This window comes from Patiria miniata, unplaced genomic scaffold (assembly GCF_015706575.1).
Source record: "Patiria miniata isolate m_02_andy unplaced genomic scaffold, ASM1570657v1 HiC_scaffold_13, whole genome shotgun sequence".
NCBI classification, from domain to species: Eukaryota; Metazoa; Echinodermata; class Asteroidea; order Valvatida; family Asterinidae; genus Patiria; species Patiria miniata.
This window is the reverse complement of record NW_024037051.1, coordinates 3295731-3303957: the sequence shown is the minus strand read 5'-3', so window position 1 is coordinate 3303957 and position 8227 is coordinate 3295731. Positions and strand designations below refer to the sequence as shown.

General features: G+C 39.7%; 1 long non-coding RNA gene across 1 annotated transcript; it reads left to right on the top strand.

Annotated features, from left to right (window-relative positions):
* The first annotated feature begins 2245 nt into the window (after positions 1 to 2245).
* Positions 2246 to 7515, top strand: LOC119719987. The gene is made up of 2 exons (XR_005270032.1): positions 2246 to 2840; positions 7340 to 7515. It is a non-coding gene; the product is annotated as an uncharacterized LOC119719987 (long non-coding RNA).
* Positions 7516 to 8227: the final 712 nt, after the last annotated feature.

Here is an 8227-nt window from a genome sequence, read left to right as displayed (position 1 = left end):
AACAAAAAGGCAGATTGAATGTGTTTCAAAGATAATTTTTTCTACTTTTCGCTCTTTCTGCTACCGTGAATTTCATGTCGCGGAAAAAAAACGATGCTGTAGAGCTTCAATATCTAGAAAAAATATTGCGATCATCGACAGCGTCGTGAAATAAATTATTAAGTACGTCTTAGTTGTCCCTAGTTCGGGCCCAGGGGCGGCGAAACCGGGGGAACATCCACCCCCCCCCCCTAGATTTTCCCAAGTGCCCCTCCTGCGGACATAAATGTGCCCCCCCCCCCCCCTTGAGCATAAAATGTGCCGGCCCCCTCGAGATAAAAACAAAACTGGCTCTTAGTAAGGCCAAAAAAAAGTCTCCGGTTTCTGGTATGCGCGCGCGTCGCCGTAGCCATGCGTGTCGGCAAATGGAAAAGTTTTTTTTTTTTCATTGAAAGATGATGTCTCAAAACCGCCAAACTCACTGGTTTGACTTGAATCCCGCTGCTGCACAATTTTAACGTGTTTTTAGATTGGGTTATGGTCGAAAATAAGCTTTATGTGGCCTCTCTGGACTCCCATATATTTGCACTAAGTTTAGTCGGGCACCATTTGCAGTCATCAGCCGACATTTGAAGCAAAACAATTCAGGTAAAAAAAAAAAAAAAGCCGCGTCGCCGCACCACTTTTTGGGCAAGCTCCATACCGGAAACCCGGCGGAGACTTTTTTTTGGCCTAAAATTTCGGATAATTTGTTTTCCCAAAATGGTATAGCCTGAGAGTTATGCATGAGCGGGGAATATGAAAACCCGAGCCCTTAAACCTCTACAATGGGCCTTGAAAATGCGCACATTATAAATTTCAACCAGAAATACGTCAAGCACCAAGCATTGGAATTTTCAAGTCAGAATTTCTGTCTCTTAACATAGATGCCATCACTCGGACCTATGAGGCCCACTTTGTTGGGGAATGGATAGGTCGATACACAAGTTGGATGAGGACTGTGTTAAGGCCAAAAAAAAAAAATAAGTCGGTCTCTGGTCAGCGCGCGCGTCGATTTTAATCATGCGCGTCAATCTTTTTTTTCCAAAATGTTCCGCGGTAGCTCCAACAGCGCCCTCTATTGTTGCACCTCCTCAATTTTTTCTACCAAAGAGCACCAAGGAATGGGAAATTGCACCAAGTCAAATGATCGAGAGCACCAAGGCAAATTATGGAGGACACCAATGTACATGAGGACACCAAAAAAGCAAAATAGTACCCCACCTTGTCTGTACAATCCAAGCTTGAAGAAAAGAAAAAAAGTAAAAAAAAAAAAAAAAAAAAAGCCGCGTCGCCGCGTCAATTCCGGAACTTTGGTCTGACCAGAGACCGATTTTTATTTTTTTTTGGCCTAACCGTGACTGTTTATTCCAGAACAATATTTTAATACACATTGATTGATTGAATTGGTTACAGTGAACTGAGACAAAGAGAACTGGGTGAACTGAAATAGACTAGAATAGAAATGGAACCGAATTGGAATTGAAACAGAATGAAACAGAATGAGATACTGCTGGTGGAGCAGCACTTATATACTGGTGGAAACAGGAAGTCTTGGGAATAAGAAATACTTAAGAATGGGGAAACTTAGTCATATCGTGGTTTCCTTGAGTCTCAGAAAAATGACGAGGAATGAGTCATATAGTTCCTTAAAACAATGATCTTAAAAGTAGCTTGGTTTAGTGACCAAAGACTTGTGTGTGGGCAGTGAAGGTCATTTGCTCTGTATAAAAGTATAGGGACTACACATTGCATAGGTACTGTGTGGGTGTATGTGTAACAAGGAAAACAATGAGTATTGAATTCAAGAGAATTAATCATTAAAAGTTCAAAAGGAACATTGATAATTAAAGTGTGATAATTAACTAAAAATTTAGACGATTTGAGAATTGAGAATAATCTGAAAACGCTACAACTTCATGTAAATATCTGCTCGGTCACCATGGCGTTTGCATATTACATCCCTGCTGATGAGATTATGCATGCAGTATATTCCACCAGATACAGAACCAGAATAAAATGGCCGGTTTCCAAGAGCGCTCCAATTTTTGTAAACTTGGTACCAGCCAAGCCCCCCCCCCCGCCCCCCCCCCCACCCCCATTTGATTTTACGGAGGCCAAGTGTCCGGTGAAAAAAAAATGTCGACATCAAGTTCAGCACGGATGTGCCCCATCCCCCTCCCCCAAGAAAGCTGGATACGCTGCTACACCAACAGAAGATGCCTTTTATTGAGCAAGTGCCCCGGTGATGCGACTGTAACCGGTCAGTCCAAAAATTCAACCCCCAAAAGTGGGTGCAGTACATTTTGTTTTCGTCCTTCACATATTTATTTAAACAGGCAATTGTTTTCAACTCAAGTTGATCAGTATGAAACTGTGCCACCCCTCTAAGTAAGTCTCGTGACCAAAATGTAATCGCCCATCGGGATTACGTCATTAGCATTCTATCCGATTCTCATTTCTAACCCAGGCTTGTGCTGAATGCACATTATGCAAATAACGTGTTTTAGAAGATTTCCACTCAGACTCCAGCCCTATTGTTACATTCATGCCTCGCTGATCACCATGGTACAGCGACCTAGCGTGCACGGGCTTTATCTTAAGCTGTTGTTTCGGTGCTGGGCTAGGCCTTCATTACTGTCGTTGTGCTCCTCACGCTCACTGCATGCAACTCATTACATTGTTCAAAATTATCATTTTGGCTGTGTTTATTCTAATTGAACGTGAACATTGTGTCCAATTTATATTGTATTAACAAAGACATCGTTACCATTTACTCCGATCAGCACCAAGAGGGGCAATGTCTTCAAGAGTAGAAAGAGGTACGTTACATGTCTCTGATTAATGTACATGTGTATAAGGTTCTCCTACAAAATCCAGGGCCACTTTAAGTAAGTGTAAGGCCTTTATTTGTGTATAAAGTATAACTTGGGGATAAGCAATAATAAGTGATTAGATAGGGATTCGTCTCACGCGTGCAGTGACATTGTGTTCGCACGTATAACATAACATTTGCATAGGAAATCGACAAGATACGTGCAGTGACATTGCGTTCGCACGGAAAATATAAATTTGAATAATATTTCGTCCTACACGTGCAGTGACATTGCGTTCGCACGTTTATAAGTTGCATAGAAATTCGACATAGCAGACGCGTGCAGTGACGTTGCACTCGCACGTTCGTAAATAAAATGGGGCGTTGCTATAGGCTCTGTTAATCCGAGGCAGTTTAGATATAAAGTTTGAGACTGCAAAAAAGAAGCCACTGGCCGGCCAGGAACTGTTTTCTGGCTGAGCGTATAAATTACTTCATTTCAAGGCAGTAAAATGCTTTAAAAACATTTTTTAAGAAGCTCTGGTGAAAGTAGAGAGTTTTGTCACCTGAAACAGAGAACTCCTTAAATTTTATTGGATGTTAAAAAAAAAAGTTTACATGGAAGATAAATTACAGCACAATTAAGGTTGAACGAAAATGATTATTTTATTCAATAATAATGCAATGCCAATATGAATTTCACGTGCAGTGACATTGTGTTCCCACGTGTGTTAATTTGCATATAGGAATTTATAAAATACGTGCAGCGACATTGCGTTCGCACGTTGAGTATAACATTTGCATAGAAATTCGTCTGAAATGTGCAGTGACATTGTGTTCGCACTTGGGGAGAAAATACAATTTCGAAAGAATTCGTCAGACAGGTGCAGTGACATTGTGTTCGCACGTGGAACAGTGGAAGGGTAGCATTCCAGTGGAAGTTTTTTTTTCTTCAAATTGTTGTCCCTGAATAATTAAACTCGCCAATTTACACCAGTATTTTCAATGATAAAACTGTGACAGTGTCTACTTCATTGTCACATTGACTTGCAGGTCTTATGTAACCCCCTTTCTGGAGAAGGTTAAAAGACGGTCTCCACCTCAGTCTCAGAAACTAAAAAAATAAATTGAAACTATATAAACCTAATCAACATTCTGGGCAAAACGTTGGTGCAAGTGATGCAAACAATCAATTAGGTTTTTTTTGTATGTCAAGTTGGGAGGAGTGCAGACGTTGCAAGCGTGCATTATGCAGCATCCGCAAAGCAGCTGCTGGATCTGTAGGAGTGTTAGGATAATGTTATAGGCATTTAAATTCGGCAAAATATTCTCATACGCGATTAGAAACCTCCGCACCGCGTTCTATCGCTTTTCCGTTCGACAATAAGGCATATTCATACGTAATGTTCGGCAAACTCGTGGTTTTTTTTTGGCTAGACCGGAGATGCGGTTTGGTACGAAGACCATGAAGGGACATGGGAGTTATTTGGGGTTTTTTTCCCATAATACTATTACGTTCGTGTTATTGTCACGTACGTACGTAACTCACGCACGTACTTGAATATTATCACTACGTAGGTAATATTATCACGTAGGGCCCACGTGATAATTATTACGTACGTAGGGCCCACGTGATAATTATTAAGTACGTATACACAACGTATACTCGTTTAAGGATACACGTATTATCATTATGCAATACATGTACGTACGTAATATGTACTTATTTATCAGGTATGTACGCAATAATAATACTAATATTACGTTAGTAGGTAATATTATATTATCACGTACGTATGTAATAAATTAAATGTATCACGTACGTACGTTGTGATTGTCATATGTATAGTAGTAGGCCCTAAATAAGAACAATATGTTCATCTCCTCTTGGTCTTCGTACCCACGTACCTGCGTATCCGCATATCCGCGTACCTGCGTAATCGCGCGATTTCGTGTACCATACTTCGAAGTGTTAAAATCTAGGGAACTGTTTAGCAAAGTGCAATGAACAGTGTTAGGGAAAATGAAGCAACGAAAATTAGGGAGCAAGCATAGTCCGCTGCGAGCATGCGCACACTGAGCCTGCAGGCAGTGCGATGGGAAGTTTTAGAAGTTTTCTAAAAATTAAGTTTTTAAAGTATAAACATAACACTAACTTAATGCAAACGAAAATCTGTCTAATGAATAACACTGTCCCCCTAAACTTGAAAGTACTGGTGTATTTTATTTTATTTTCGCTATCAAGAAACTTCACTCGCAAATTTAAAGTCGATTTTGTAATTGATTGAGAGTCATTTTGTGATGTTTTATCGATCATCAACTGGAATGCTGCCCTCTATACGGACGTTGGCTGGTACTTTGCCCAACTCAAAACAATAATTAAACAAAAGTTAGTAAAACAACTACTGGAAGTGGCAATGCCTGGTGCGTTGTCCACCAACGACGATATAATTTCTTTATAATTGTATAAAATGTTTAAGAGCAAACAAGATTAATAAAATCTAGGCCATCGGCAATTGACAGTGACCATGCCTGGTGCAGTGTCACTTGTAAGGGATACCCTCTTCGGTGCATAGTAGCGCCGATTTTCAAGAGGCCCCTTTCTTCAGAAGAACTTGAACATCAAAACTTAAACCATTTAACAAAAACACGGAAGGACGTTAGGCCTACTACTTAAATAGCCATACAGATAAAACTGTTGGTTAATAACAAATCACACTAATTCCTAAATGAGTTCTCTGTTAAAGTGACATATACGCTCTTATAGGAACACTAAAAGGTCAAAAAATCTGGGATTAACAGCGTCTGTAAAAGCGCCGCATTGTCTATACTTTGCTAGTCTGTGAGCAGTGAGGGCACAGTTGACAGTTGACCATATTTTAATGATTGTAGTAAAATCAAAAGTCATAACTTTGGTTAATTATACTTTGCATAAATTTATATAAAAGACATTTTTATTCTGTGAAGAGCTTTTAAGCTCGGTTCATTATTAAGTATTTAAAGATAAACTTATCTGTGAGTAAAAAAAATGCTTACAGAGAGAATGACTTTTGGGGGAAAAAACTCAAAAGTAGAGTGTATTTTGTTTCATTGTAAATGTTGCATGTTTGATTTTTTGCCTTTGTGTGCATTGCTCTCTGTGTGGTGTGATTTTTTTAATGGTATCCGTCTGTTGTCTCTGACTTTAGACAAAATTACATGTTTTTAAATTAAATTAATCGTTGCGGCTACGAAAATGTCAAATCGTTAAGCAACATCGAAGCAGATGTTGAAAGGAAAAATACGTGAAATCAGTGTTTATTTTTTTCTCAACTGCAATACGTCGGGCAAAAAATGTTACGGTTTTGAAGCGGCAGGCCTCAAATTGACGAAAATACGAAATCAACTTTAAAATGTTAGGCAGTATTGGAATAAATAATACCTGAAATCGGTGTTATTTTTTACCTTTACTGCAATACCTACCCGGATATTTACTTGACTACGCGTATGACGAAAACTGAAAACAAAATTCGAATCGGTCCAAAATAAATTGTAGCGAAAATCACATCGTAAGCGATTTTTTTTCCGAAAAAAAAAATCACTCCGCTTTCTACGTGTAGGCCTACACGCTAGGAAAATGATGAAAATAACGCGATGAAAACATCACAGCGTTAGTGAGAGTAAAATTACCCGAAATCGGTATTATTTTTCTTGCCACAATGTAAACAAAATGGTTAATGGAAATAACAAATCAAAAAGACGAAAATAACGGCATAAAAATTAATCGTCGAAGTCGGAAAGCGAAATTTGACTAACGGTGGGAAAATGACGGCAGCAAAAGAAAATGAAATTCTTGCCACAAAGTAAACAAAATGGTTAATGGAAATAACAAATCAAAAAGACGAAAATAACGGCATAAAAATTAATCATCGAAGTCGGAAAGCGAAATTTGACAAACGGTGGGAAAATGACGGCAGCAAAAGAAAATGAAATTCTTGCCACAAAGTAAACAAAATGGTTTATGGAAATAACAAATCAAAAAGACGAAAATAACGGCATAAAAATTAATTGTCGAAGTCGGAAAGCGAAATTTGACAAACGGTGGGAAAATGACGGCAGCAAAAGAAAATGAAATTGACGAAATTACGAAAAGAAAAACCATAATGAACAAAATATCTGTTTAGAAAATGACTGAATTTCAGTTATATTACAGCGGCATTTCAAAAACATCAAAATTGTTGGAATTGTCGAGAAGTGCCTTCAAAAAGACCTAATTGCCCCCCCCCCCTCCCCCGCCCCCCAAAATAAGGACATTGTGAAAGGGAACAACTTATTGGCAACCTGCCGTTATCGGCGTTGGCACATGTTCGTGTGCATTATGACAAAAAAGATCATGTCTGTTTTTAAAAGTAAATAGTGGAAACAGGGTAGAATCGTTTAGTTTCTATTTGGTAACAAGTGGCCTTATTACAGGTAGGCTTAGACATAATGCTTTGGAATGTTTCACTTCAGTAACAAATGGGCTAGGCCCAGTGTTTTCGTTACCCTGTTCACTTAGGAAAGAGTTGCAGCTTTCATCAAAGAAACTGATGATCTAAAAGTTGAGACTGCATGGATGAGCTAGGCTGCTTTGTCTGGACGAAAATCAACCCTCCAAGGCTCCAACAGCCTCATCACACAGAAACTCGAGGAACCGGAAGCAGGGAGGAGGACCGACAGATGAACGGATGACCTGCATGCTGGGCTTCCCATTACTGACTATCAGGTTTGTGTATACATGTAACCTACTTAAACAGAAACAATCAAGAACTAATCAAAATGGGCGATCTGGCGCTCTTCTATGTTCGTCCACAAACAACAAGTTCTGTTAGCGGGGCTTTGCTTGGTGAGGTTAATTCAATGTTTTCTTCCCCCTTTCGAGCCGTGGCATTTCCTTTTGTTATTTGAATCCTTTCAGCAATGTGAGGGCCACTGACTGATGAGGGAATTGCTCTACTGAGATGAGGATGAGCCTGCCTCAAGACATCGTCAGGGCTTCGACAGCCTCAGCAAACAGAAACCCGAGGAACCGGAAGCAGGGAGGAGGACCGACAGATGAACGGATGACCTGCTTGCTGGGCTACCCATTACTGATTCTTGAGGTTAGTTAACATGTTGGCCTCCTCTTCGCAGGATCAATCAAGTCACAGAACTCATCAAAATGGGCGATCTGACTCTGTTATAATGTTCTTCCACAAACAACGAGTTCTGGTAGCGGGCTTTGCTTTGTGGAGTTAATTCAATGTTTTCTTTCCCCTTTCTAGCCCTGGCACGAATACAGCTCAATAATTCAAATGTTTTCTTTCGTATCCTTTCAGAAAAATGAGGACCACTGACTGATGAGGGAATTGCTTTACTGAGATTGATGAGCCTGCC